Raw genomic sequence first — 12457 nt, forward strand, 5'->3', positions numbered from 1 at the left:
GTTCCTTTGGAGATCCCACAGAATTCCCACCCCGTGGGGCTCATCCTGAATATCCCAAAAAGCATCGGAATGTGACCCTAAAACCCAAACATCCCAAAATCCCGCTGGACCATCGGGGTATTTGGGGTTTTCCCTCTTTTCCCTATTCCCGGGATATTTATTTGTAAATAAAGGTTTTCTGCCCGGGTGGGAATCAGCATTGGGATCGTTGGAATGGGAATGGTGATTTGGGGCTGATCCCAAAATTCATCAGAATTCCTCGATATTCCACACCTGGAATGTGGGAATGATGGAAAAAAGAGGATTTTCCTGCTTGGCGCAGCCAGGATTCCCAATATCCCCCACTGGTATTTCTGACCCCAAAAACCTTCCCGACCCCAAAAAACCTTCCTGACCCTAAATTCCCATGTCCCCTCCTGTGTCCCATCCCATATCCCCCTACCAACATTCCCGACCCCAAAAAACCTTCCTGACCCTAAATTCCCATGTGCCCTCCTGTGTCCCATCCCATATCCCCCTACCAACATTGCCAACCCCAAAAAACATTCCCAACCCCACACTGGCATTCCTGACCCCAAAAAACATTTCTGACTCCCACTGGCATTCCTGACCCCAAAAACCATTCCCGACCCCAAGAACATCTCCAGCCCTCTCCGAGTGCCGATCCGGGAATTTGGGATTTCCAGTTCCCTTTTCCCGAGTTACAAAACCACAACCCCAAACCGAGGCGTTGTTTTGGGATTATAACAATTAATAGTAATTAATTTGGGGTTGTTTAATTGTCCTGCCCAGGCAGCCTGCGGGTTTTCCTTTTGGGATTGCTCTGGTTTAATCCCAAACCATGGTTGGTGGCGGGTTTGGGATTAAAAGGTCATTCTTGGGGAAAATCCGGGATAAATCTGTCGATTTAGGGCAAATCCCTGAAAAAGGGGAGGAAACCTCTTCTCCTTCATCCCCCATTTCCTCCCCTCTGCTCCTTTGGGATTTCCAGCCTGGATAAATCCCCAAATCCCATATGTTGGGTGGGTTTTCCCCAGTTGATGGGAAATCTCACCCAAAATATGGGATTTGGGGATTTATCCAGACCTCACTCAATAGGAAATCCCAAAATACGGGATTTAGGGATTTTTCCAGACCTGACTGAATGGGAAAACCCAAAACATGGGATTTAGGGATTTATCCAGGCAGACACCACTCAATGGGAAATCCCAAGTGAAATATGGGATTTAGGGATTTATTTGGACCCCACTCAATGGAAAAACCAAAATATGGGATCTAGGGATTTAGGGATTTATTTGGACCCCACTCAATGGAAAAACCAAAATATGGGATTTAGGGATTATCCAGACCTGACTGCATGGGAAAACCCAAAATATGAGATTTTGGGATTTATCCAGATTCCAGTTAGTGGAAAACCCAAAAGATGAGATTTAGGGATTCATCCAGACAGACCCCATTCTATGGGAAATCCCACGGAAAATATGGGATTTGGGGATTTATCCCTGCAGACCCCACTCAATGGAAAACCCAAAATATGGGATTTTGGGATTTATCCAGATCCCATTCAATGGGAAAACCCACCCAAAACTCAGGATTTAGGGGTTATCCAGACCCCATTCTGGGGGAAAATCCACCCAAAATATAGGATTTAGGGATTTATCCAGACAAACCCCACTCAACAGGAAAATCCACCTGAAATATGGGATTTAGGGACTTATCCAGACCCCACTGAGTGGGAAAACCCAAAATGTGGGATTTGGAGGTTTATCCGGACCTGACTGAATGAGAAAACCCAAAATATGGGATTTGGGGATTTATCCAGACCCCATACAGTGGAAACCCCAAAATATGGGATTTGGGGATTTATCCAGACAAACCCAACTCAACAGGAAAATCCATTCGAAATATGGGATTTGGGGATTTATCCAGACCCCACTCAATGGGAAACCCCCCCAGAATATGGGATTTTTGGGATTTAGGGAACCAAACACCCTCTGCGCCCCACAGACACAACCCCAACCCCCAGAACAGACCAAATTCCCATCCTTTTCCCTCTCCCACCACTTCAATCCCAGATATTCCGACGTGGCGACAGGGAAAAAAAAATCAAAAAACCCGAAAAAAATCCCCCAAATCGGCTCGTTTCTCGGCGAACAAGGGCGCTGTGTGCCCGGCAGGAAATCCCGCTGTTTTCCTTGGATCGGGAAGGTGAAAATGAGGGAAAACACGGCTCGGGCTGTGCCCGGCGCTCGCACAATCCCAAAATTGTCACCGGGATGGCTGCGGCTGCTCCCGGAGCTCGGGAAGCAGTGGGGTGGCGGCAGGGGGACGCGGCGCCCCGGGGTTGTTTTCCTAATGGGGATGAATCCCATATTCCCAGGGTCGGGAATGGGAATGGGGTGATCCCCTTACTGCTGGCCCAGCCCGGGTTTTGGGGTTCTGAGCCACCCCATTGTACCTCCCATCCCAGATTTTGGGGTTCTGAGCCACCCCATTGTACCTCCCATCCCAAATTTTGGGGGTCTGACCCACCCAGGAGCCGTTTTGGGACAGGCAGAACCTCTGGCATCTCCCTCATCCCAAATTTTGGGGTCTGATCCATCCTGGAGTCATCACCAGACAGGCACCAGTCATTTCTCCCATCCCAGATTTTGGGGTTCTGAGCCACCCCATTGTCCCTCCCATCCCGAATTTTGGGGTCTGACCCACCCTGGAAGGGCAGCAGCTCTGATTTATCCTCCTTCCCAAATTTTGAGGTCTGACCCACCCAGGAGCCGTTTTGGGACAGGCAAAACCTCCGGCATCTCCCTCATCCCAAATTTTGGGGAACTGATCCACCCCATTGTCCCTCCCATCCCGAATTTTGGGGTCTGATCCATCCTGGAAGGGCAGCACCTCTGGTATCTACCTCATCCTGAATTTTGGGGGTCTGATCCATTCCATTGTCCCTCCTATCCCAAATTTTGGGGGTCTGACCCACCCTGGAGCCGTTTTGGGACAGGCAGCACCTCTGGTATCTCTCCCATCCCAAATTTTGGGGGTCTGACCACCCTAGAGCTGTTATGGGACAAGTAGCACTTCTAATGTCCATCCCATCCCATCCCATCCCATCCCATCCCATCCCATCCCATCCCATCCCAAATTTTGGGGTCTGATCTATCCTGGAAGGGCAGCACCTCTGGTATCTCCCTTCTCCCAGATTTTGGGGTCTGATCCATCCCATGGTCCCTCCCATCCCAAATTCTGGGGGACCGACCCATCCTGGAGCTATTACTGGACAAGCAACATTTCCAAAATCCTTCTCATCCCAAATTTTGGGGGTCTGATCAGACCTCCAAAATTTGGGACAGAGGAGAAATCAGAGGTGCTGCCCTGCCAGGTTGGGTCAGACCCCCAAAATTTGGGACAGAGGAGAAATCAGAGGTGCTGCCCTGCCAGGTTGGGTCAGACCCCCAAAATTTGGGATGAGAAGGATTTTGGAAATGTTGCTTGTCCAGTAATAGCTCCAGGATGGGTCGGTCCCCCAGAATTTGGGGTCTGATCCATCCTGGAAGGGCAACACCTCTGGTATCTCCCTTATCCCAAATTTTGGGGTGTGATCCATCCCATGGTCCCTCCCATCCCAAATTTTGGGGGTCTGACCCAACCTGGCAGGGCAGCAGCTCTGACTTCTCCTCTGTCCCAAATTTTGGAGGTCTGGCCCACCCCACTCTTCCTCCCACCCCAAATTTTGGGGGTCTGACCTGTCCTGGCAGGGCAGCAGCTCTGATTCCTCCTCCTTCCCAAATTTTGGGGTCTGACCCACCCCATTGTCCCTCCGATCCCAAATTTTGGGGTCTGACCCACCCTGGAGCTGTTTTGGGACAGGCAGCACCTCCGCCATCTCCCCCACCCCAAATTTTGGGGGTAAAACCCATCCTGGAAGGGCAGCACCTCTGGCATCTCATCCCAAATTTTGGGGTCTGACCCATCCTGGCAGGGCAGTCTCTCTGATTTCTCCTCCTTCCCAAATTTTGGGGTCTGACCCACCCCATTTTCTCTCCCATCCCAAATTTTTGGACCCACCCTGGAACTGTTATAGGATAAGCAGCATTTCCAACGTCCTTCTCATCCCAAATTTTGGGGTCTGATCCATCCTGGAACTATTATGGGACAAGCAACACTTCCAATGTCCCTCCCATCCTGAAATTTGGGGGTCTCCACCCTGGAGCCATTTTGGGACAGGCAGCACCTCTCACATCTCCCCCATCCCAAATTTTTGGGGTTCCCACCCACCCTGGAGCCGTTTTGGGACAGACAGCACTTCTCACATCTCCCCAATCCCACTAAAACTGGGGCTTTATTGGGATTTTTTTCCTGGCTTTATCTCCTCTCTCCTGTTTTTCCGCCTCCTTAAAGAGCCCTTTCATAGCCGGGATTTTCCCCATGAATGTCCATTTTATTCCGGTTTTTTTCCATTTTTTTTTTCTTTCTTCCTTTCCCAAACAACTCCTCGGGGGTTTTCTCCCTTCCCCTCTCCCCCTTTTCTGTTTATGTCCATTTTTTTTCCCCGAAAACCTCCATAAATAAAGGATTTTGGAGCCGTCTGACCGCTGACGAGGGCTTTGTTGGCTCTGCGCTGGTGAAAAATGTCAATATTGGGTCACTTAGCACCACATTATTTTATTTATGTTTTTATCCCATTCCGGCGGCGGCGGAGAGCGGGATAAGCAAAGCCTGGAATGTCCCTGGAATTCCAGCCGGGAATGTGGGATTGGGGTCGATCCCGCTCTGGAGGTGACCTGTCCAGGTGTTTTTGGGGTTTGTTGTTGGGGTTTGTTTGTTTTTGGGGTTTGTTTTTGGGGTTGGTTTGTTTTTGGGGTTGGTTTTTGGGGTTTCCCAGCTCTCCGTGGTCACCAAAAGCCGTGTCCGGCCGTGCCAAGGACACTGGGAGCATTGAGCCGCGCTGACCGCAGCCTGGAGAGCACTGGGGTGGCTGCACGTCTGGCTGTGCCCTCAGAAACCCCAAATCCACCGTCCTGTTGTCCTCCTTCTCCTCGGGATCCCTCCAGGGCTTTGTGGTGAGACCCCAAATTTGTGTTCTGGTTCTCCTCCTCCTCCAGGGCTTTGTGGTGGAACCCCAAATCCATGCCCTGGTTCTCCTCCTCTCCCTTGGGATCCCTTCAGGGGTTTGTCCTGGGACCTCAAATCCTCACCCTAATTTTCCTCCTCCTCCAGGGTTTTGTGGTGGGACCCTAAATCCATGCTCTGGTTCTCATCCTCTTTCTTAGGATCCTTCCAGGGCTTTCTGCTGGGACCCCAAATCTGCATTCCAGTTCTTGTTCTTCTCCTCAGGATCCCTCCAGGGCTTTTGTGGTGGGACCCCAAATCCGTGCTCTGGTCCTCCTGCTTCTCCTCAGGATCCTTCCAGGGCTTTCTGGTGGGATCCCAAAGTCCATGCTCTGGTTCTCATCCTTCCTCAGGATCCTTCCAGGGGATTTGTCATGGGACTCCAAATCCTCACCCCAGTTCTCCTTCTATTTGGGATCCTTCTGTGGCTTTGTGGTGGGACCCCAAGTCCACACCCTAATTCTCCTCCTCCTCCAGGGCGTTGTGGTGGAACCCTAAATCCATGCTGTGGTTCTCCTCCTTCTCCTCAGGATTCCTCCAGGGCTTTCTGGTGGGACCCCAATCCACACCCCAATTCTCCTCCTCCTCCAGGGTTTTCCTGGTGGGACCCCAAATCCACACCCTAGTTCTTCTCTTTCTCAGGATCCTTCTGGGGGATTTGTGCTGGGACCCCAAATCCTCACTCTGGTTCTCCTTGTCTTCAGGATCCTTCCAGGGCTTTGTGCTGGGACCCCAAATCCACACCCTAATTCTCCTCCTCCTCCAGGGCTTGGTGGTGGAACCCCAAATCCATGCTCTGGTTCTGCTCCTCTTAGGATCCTTGTAGGATTTTTATGATGGGACTCCAAATCCTCACTCTGGTTCTCCTTCTCCTCGGGATTCCTCCAGGGCTCTCTAGTGGGACCCCAAATCCACATCCCAGTTCTCCTCCTCCTCCTCCTTGGGGTCACTCTGTGGCTTTGCGGTGGGCAGGAGGGTTTTGGGGTGATTTTTTGGGGAGCAGCAGTCCCAGAGCACAGCTGGAAGGGACTGGGAGGCTTGGGACAGGTGGGATGTCCCCAACATCCATCCGAGGTGTCCAGGCTTGGGAAGCCTCCCTGTGTCTGTGTCCTTTTGGGGTCCTTCGGGTGCTGGGATGTTCTCAGCACCTCGGGATGGCACTGGGATGTTGGGATGGCACTGCCAGAACCAGAGACAGGAGATTTGGGATTCTCTCAGCACCTCGGGAGATTTGGGATGTTCTCAGCCTCTCAGGATGGCATTTCCAGAACCAGAACCAGGAGATTTGGGATGTCCTCAGCTCCTCGGGAGATTTGGGATGCTCCCAGCACCTCAGGATGGCACTGCTAGGATCGAATCTAGACTTGAGATGTTCTCAGCACCTTGGGATGGCACTGTCAGAACCAGAGCCAGGAGATTTGGGATGTTCTCAGCACCTCAGGATCTTTGGGATCTTCCCAGCATCTTGGGATGGCACTTCCAAAACCAGAACCAGAACCAGGAGATTTGGGATTTTCTCAGCATCTCGGGGGATTTGGGATGTTCTCAGCGCTTTGGGATGGCATTTCTAGAACCAAATCCAGGAGATCTGGGATTTTCTCAGCCCCTCAGGAGATTTGGGATTCTCTCAGCACCTCGGGAGATTTAGGATGTTCTCAGCCCCTGGGGATGGCATTCCCAGAACCAGGAGGTTTGGGATTTTCTCAGCCCCTCAGGAGGTTTGGGATGTTCTCAGCAGCTCAGGAGGTTTGGGATCTTCTCAGCCCCTCGGGATGGCACTGGCCAGAACCACAACCAGGAGATTTGGGATGTTCTCAGCTCCACAGGAGATTTGAGATATTCTCAGCCCCTCAGGAGCTTTGGGATGTTTCTCAGTCCCTCAGGAGATTTGGGATTCTCTCAGCCCCACAGGACATTTTGGATGTTCTCAGCCCCTCAGGAGCTTTGGGATTCTCTCAGCCCCCAGCACATTTGGGATGTTCTCAGCCCCTCAGTACCTTTGGGATTCTCTCAGCCCCTCAGGAGCTTTGGGATGTCCTCAGTCCCTCAGCCAGTGGCGCAGGGCAGAGGGCCAGCAGTGTCCAGCCAGGACAAAGCCCCCGGAAAGGCGGCGGCGGCAGAACAGAGGCCTCAGTGTCCTGGCCTGGATCCGGCCGGGCACAATGCTGGCACCCGGCCGGGCACAGCGCTGGCACACGTCCCACCGGAGCTGTTTGTCCTTGTCCTTGTCCTGCCTGTTTGTCCAGCGCTGCCATTGTCCCTGCTGACAGCAGCTGAGTCAGCCCGGCCTGCTCCCCACGCCGCGACCGCGCGGGAATCTGCGCCCACTGCCGGGGTGCGGGTGACATCGGGGACTGGGGGGACATCGGGGACTGGGGTGACACTGGGGACTAGGGTGACATCGGGGACTGGGGGGACATCGGGGACTGGGGTGACACTGGGGACTAGGGTGACATCGGGGACTGGGGGGACATCGGGGACTGGGGGTGACATCGGGGACTGGGGTGACATCGGGGACTGGGGGTGACATCGGGGACTGGGGTGGCATCAGGACCCGGGGTGACATCGGGACTTGGGGGTGACATCGGGACCTGGGGTGACATCGGGGACTGGGGCTGACATTGAGAACTGGGGTGACATTGGGACCTGGGGTGATATTGGGAACTGGGGTGGCATTGGCACCTGGGGGTGACATTGGGAACTTGGGTGACACTGGTCCCCATTGGGAACTGGGGTGATATCAAGACCTGGGGTGACATTGGGGACTGGGGGTGACATTGGAAACTGGGGTGGCATTGGGAACTGGGGTGACATCGGGAACTGGGGTGATATTGGGAACTGGGGTGACATCAGGAACTGGGGAGACATCAGGAACTGGGGTGGCATTGGGAACTGGGGTGACATGGGGATCTGGGGTGACATGGGGACCTAGGGTGACATCGGGACCTGGGGTGACATTGAGAACTGGGGATGACATCAGGAAATGGAGGTGAATCGGTATCTGGGGTGGCATCAGCACCTGGGGATGACATTGGGAACTTTGGGTGGCATTAGGATCTTGAGGGTGGCATTGGACCCTGGGGGTGGCATAGGGACTTTGGGGTGGCATGGGCACCTGTGGTGGCATCAGCAGCTGGGAGTGGCACTGGCACCCTGGGGGTGACATTGGTAACTTGGGGTGGCATTGGGACCTGGGGATGGCATCGGCACCTGGGTGTAGTGTCAGGATGTGAGGGTGGCATTGTCACCTTGGGGGTGGCATCAGGACCTGGGGGTGGCACTGGCACCTGCAGAAGGTGTCAGCACAACCTCATCTGGGAGCTTTGGGATGGCACTGGGACCCAGGAATGGCATCGGGACCTGAGGATGGCACTGCCAGAACTGGAGCTGGGAGATTTGGGATCTTCTCAGCCTCTTGGGAGATTCGGGATCTTCTCAGCATCTCGGGATGACATTGGCACCTCGGGATGGCACTGCCAGAACCAGAGCTGGGAGATTTGGGATTTTCTTAGCCCCTCAGGAGATTTGGAATGTTCTCAGCACCTCTGGGTGGCGTTGCCAGAACCAGAACCAGGAGTTTTGGGATTTTCTCAGCACCTCGGGATGGCACGGCCAGAACCAGAGCTGGGAGTTTTGGGATGTCCTCAGCGCGTCTGGGTATTTGGCATGTTCTCAGTCCCTCGGGAGATTTGGGATATCCTCAACCCCTCGGGAGGTTTGGGATGTCCTCAATCCCTTGGGAGGTTTAGGATGTCCTCAACCCCTCGGGAGATCTGCCCCTCTGAATATTTGGGATGTCCTCAGTCCCTCGAGAGATCTGGGACATTCTCAACCCCTCGGGATATTCGGGATGTCCTCATCCCCTCGGTCCAGCCCCAGCACGGCGCCCCGCGCTCCCGGGAAGGTGTGCGGTGTCCCCGCCGGCCGCGCGGTGTCCGGGCTCAGCTCGGCGGCGCGCTGCTCTCCCCTCCTCCCGCGGCCCTGAGTCACCCCGGAGCGGCTGTGGGGCGGCAGAGCCACGCGTGACTCAGTGCCCAGGCGCGGCAGGAATGTCGCTCCCGGCCAGCGGCGCAGGTAGAACAGGTCCCGGCGCTCCCCGCGCCTGCTCCGGGAAGCGGCAGCGCCGCAGCCAGCGGATGTTCCCACAGCGCAGCGCAGATCCCCCAGATCTCCCACACCTCGCACCTGCCTTTCCCAAGGGACCAAACCTGCGGGGGAAGGTTGGGATCTGATCCCGATCGCGGCGAGGTCACGATCTTATAAACCGCCAGGCCTTGTAAACCGCCCCACTGTTCCGGTTTGGGATCGTTGTGGGGCGGGGAAAAGAAAAAAAATCTGCCACTGCTGGCAGATGGGGATCTGGGAATTTGGTGTTCCTTATTCGGTGTCGCTGCCTCCAGACCCTAAAAACCACCCCAATGTTCCGGTTTGGGCTCATTATGGGGTGGGGAAAAGCCACTGCTGCCCCTCTGGCAGGAATTTGCTGTTCCCTAGTCTCTGTCGCCGCCACCAGACCCTATAAACCATCCCAATGTTCCGATTTGGGGTCGTTATGGGGCGGGGAAGAGCCACTGCTGGCAGATGGAGATCTGGGAATTTGGTGTCCCCTATCCGGTGTCGCTGCTCCAGGCCCTATAAACCACCCCAATGTTCCGGTTTGGGACCGTTATGGAGCAGGGAAAAGCCACCGCTGCCCCTCTGGCACATGAGAATGTGGGAATTTGGTGTTTCCTATTCGGTATCGCTGCCGCCAGACCCTATAAACCATCCCACTGCTCCGATTTGGGGTCGTTATGGACCAGGGAAGAGCCATCTCTGCCCCTCTGGCGCATGGGAATGCGGGAATTTGGTGTTCCCTATTCGGTGTCACTGCCGCCAGACCTTGAAAACCACCCCACAGCTCCGGTTTGGGATTGTTACGGGGCGGGGAAAAGCCACCACTGCCCCTATAGCAGAATGGGAATGAGAGAATTCGGTGTCCCCTATTTGGTGTCACTGACGCCAGACCCTAAAACCACCCCACTGTTCCGGTTTGGGCTCCTCAGGGGGCAGGGAAGAGCCACCGCTGCCCCTCTGGCAGGAATTTGGTGTTCCCTGTTTGGTGTCGCTGCTCCGGGCCCCATAAACCACCCCAGTGCTCCGGTTTGGGATCGTTATGGGGCGGTGAAAAGCCACCGCTGGCACATGGGAATGCGGGAATTCGGTGTCCCCTCCTCGGTGTCGCCGCCTCGGGCCGTGTTGGGGACCAGGCTGGGGGTTGTCACTAAGAAGGTGTCGTGCTGGTGGCACCGCGAGTGTCCCTGTCGTGGGTGAGGTGGGAATGGGATGAGGAGCCGCTCTGTCCATCGCGACAGAGAGCCTGAGAGTCCTTCCGAGGGCCGAGTGTGACCCCAGGGGACAGAGGACGAGGGGACAGGGCAGGGGACACGGTCGGGTGTGACTCCATGGGACAGGGACAGGGACAGGGGCCGAGGAGACAGGGCAGGCGACAGGGACCGGGCAGGGGACAGTCCGGGTGTGACCCCATGGGACAGGAACTGAGGGGACAGAGCAGGGGACACTCCGAGTGTGACCCCAGAGGACAGGAGCGGAGGGGACAGGGGACAGGGACAGGGCAGGGGACAGGGACAAGGCAGGGGACACTCCGAGTGTGACCTCACGGGAGAGGGGCCGAGGGGACAGACAGGTCGGGGTGTGACCCCAGAGGACAGGGGTCGAGGGGACAGGGCAGGGGACACTCCGAGTGTGACCCCATGAGACAGGAGTCGCGGGAACCGAGCAGGGGACACTCCGAGTGTGACCTCATGGGACAGGGGTCGAGGGGACAGGGCAGGGGACAGGGACCGGGCAGGGGACACTCCGAGTGTGACCTCATGGGACAGGGGACAGGGACAGGGCAGGGGCCGAGGCTACAGAACAGTGGACACTCCGAGTGTGACCCCACGGGCCAGGGGACAGGGCAGGTGACACGTCCCGGCCAGCCGGTGACCAGCGGCACAGAACACAAACATTCCGAGCTCAGCCGGACTTTGCCCGGCGACAACACCGCGGCGACTCTGCTGCGCTGCCAAACCGACCGCGGCGGTGGCACTGCGCCAGCCTGGCGACATTCCGAGCGCCAGCAGCGTCACCGGAGGGGACAAGGGGACAAACCCAGCGCTGTGTCCGCCGGGGGAGCAGGGGACAGCTGGGACAGGGATGGATTTTTGGGAATTGCGGCTGGTTTGGGGTTGTGTCGCAGGTCGGGTGGCACCAGGTGACACCGCCGTGTCACCTCTGTGGTGGCTTTCCTTGGGGACACAGCGCTGGTGGCTTCTCGTCCTCCTGTCCCCGCCGAGGATCGCTGTGGCGGCAGCTCTGGAGGGAGAACTGGAGAGAAAAAATGTAAAAAATGAGGAAAAATCCCTATTTTCCCACTTTGCTCCTTCATCCCCTCCCTGGAGCCTGCAGGACAACGAGAAATCCTGTGGCAATTCCAAAAAACCGGGAATTGGTAAAATCCGGGATAATAATAATAATAATAATAATAATAATATTGTAATAACGTGAGGAATCGCGAGGATAATGGGAGTAAAAGTGGGAATAAGAATGGGGATAATGTAATTGAGGATAACGATGAGGATGATGATGATGAAATGAGATGAAATGAAATGAAATGAAATAAATAAAATAAAATAAGATAAATTAAAATAAAATAAAATAAAATAAACTAAAATAAACATTAAATAAAAAAGAAAAATAAAATAAATAAATTAAAATAAAATAAATTGAAATAAAATAAAATAAAATAATAAAATAAATAAAAATAATAAGAAACAAAATAAAAGAAAACAATAGAAAAAGAATAAAAATAAGGAAGAAATAAAATAAAAAAATAAAAATAAAAATATGAATATGAATGTAAAAATAAGAAAAATAAAGGTTTTTTATTTTTTAAATTAAAAAATTACTTCAAATTTTATATATTTAAATTTAAAAATATTTAAAAATATGAAAAACTATTTAAGTTATGATTTCAAACCATGAAAAAGGCGCCCCTCACCCCCCTTTCCCCTCCTCCCAAAGCTCCCAGAAGCACCAGGAGCTCCAAATTCCTCCCTGAGCATCACAAAAGCTCTCTGACGTCAGGGAAGCTGCTCGGAAAATGACAATTTGTGTCGGGAAAGCTCCGTGAATGAACTCCTTCTGCAGGAACAAGACAAGCCTTTGAAGGGCTGCCGAGAGCCTCGGCCGGCGGCCAGCCCGGCCCGAACCCATGGAAAATCCATGGAAAATCCATGGAAAATCCATGGAAATCCATGGAAAATCCACGGAAAATCCATGGAAATCCATGGGAAATGCAGCCCGG

The 12457-nt window shown here is 53.9% G+C and overlaps 1 long non-coding RNA gene across 1 annotated transcript; it reads left to right on the plus strand.

The window, feature by feature from the left end:
- Positions 1–8736: 8736 nt before the first annotated feature.
- Positions 8737–9395, plus strand: LOC146421790 (uncharacterized). Its single transcript, XR_014848465.1, has 2 exons — positions 8737–8852; positions 8925–9395. It is a non-coding gene; the product is annotated as an uncharacterized LOC146421790 (long non-coding RNA).
- Positions 9396–12457: the final 3062 nt, after the last annotated feature.

This window comes from Lichenostomus cassidix, unplaced genomic scaffold (genome assembly GCF_008360975.1).
Source record: "Lichenostomus cassidix isolate B80296 unplaced genomic scaffold, HeHo_3.0 HiC_scaffold_835, whole genome shotgun sequence".
Lineage (NCBI taxonomy): Eukaryota > Metazoa > Chordata > Aves > Passeriformes > Meliphagidae > Lichenostomus > Lichenostomus cassidix.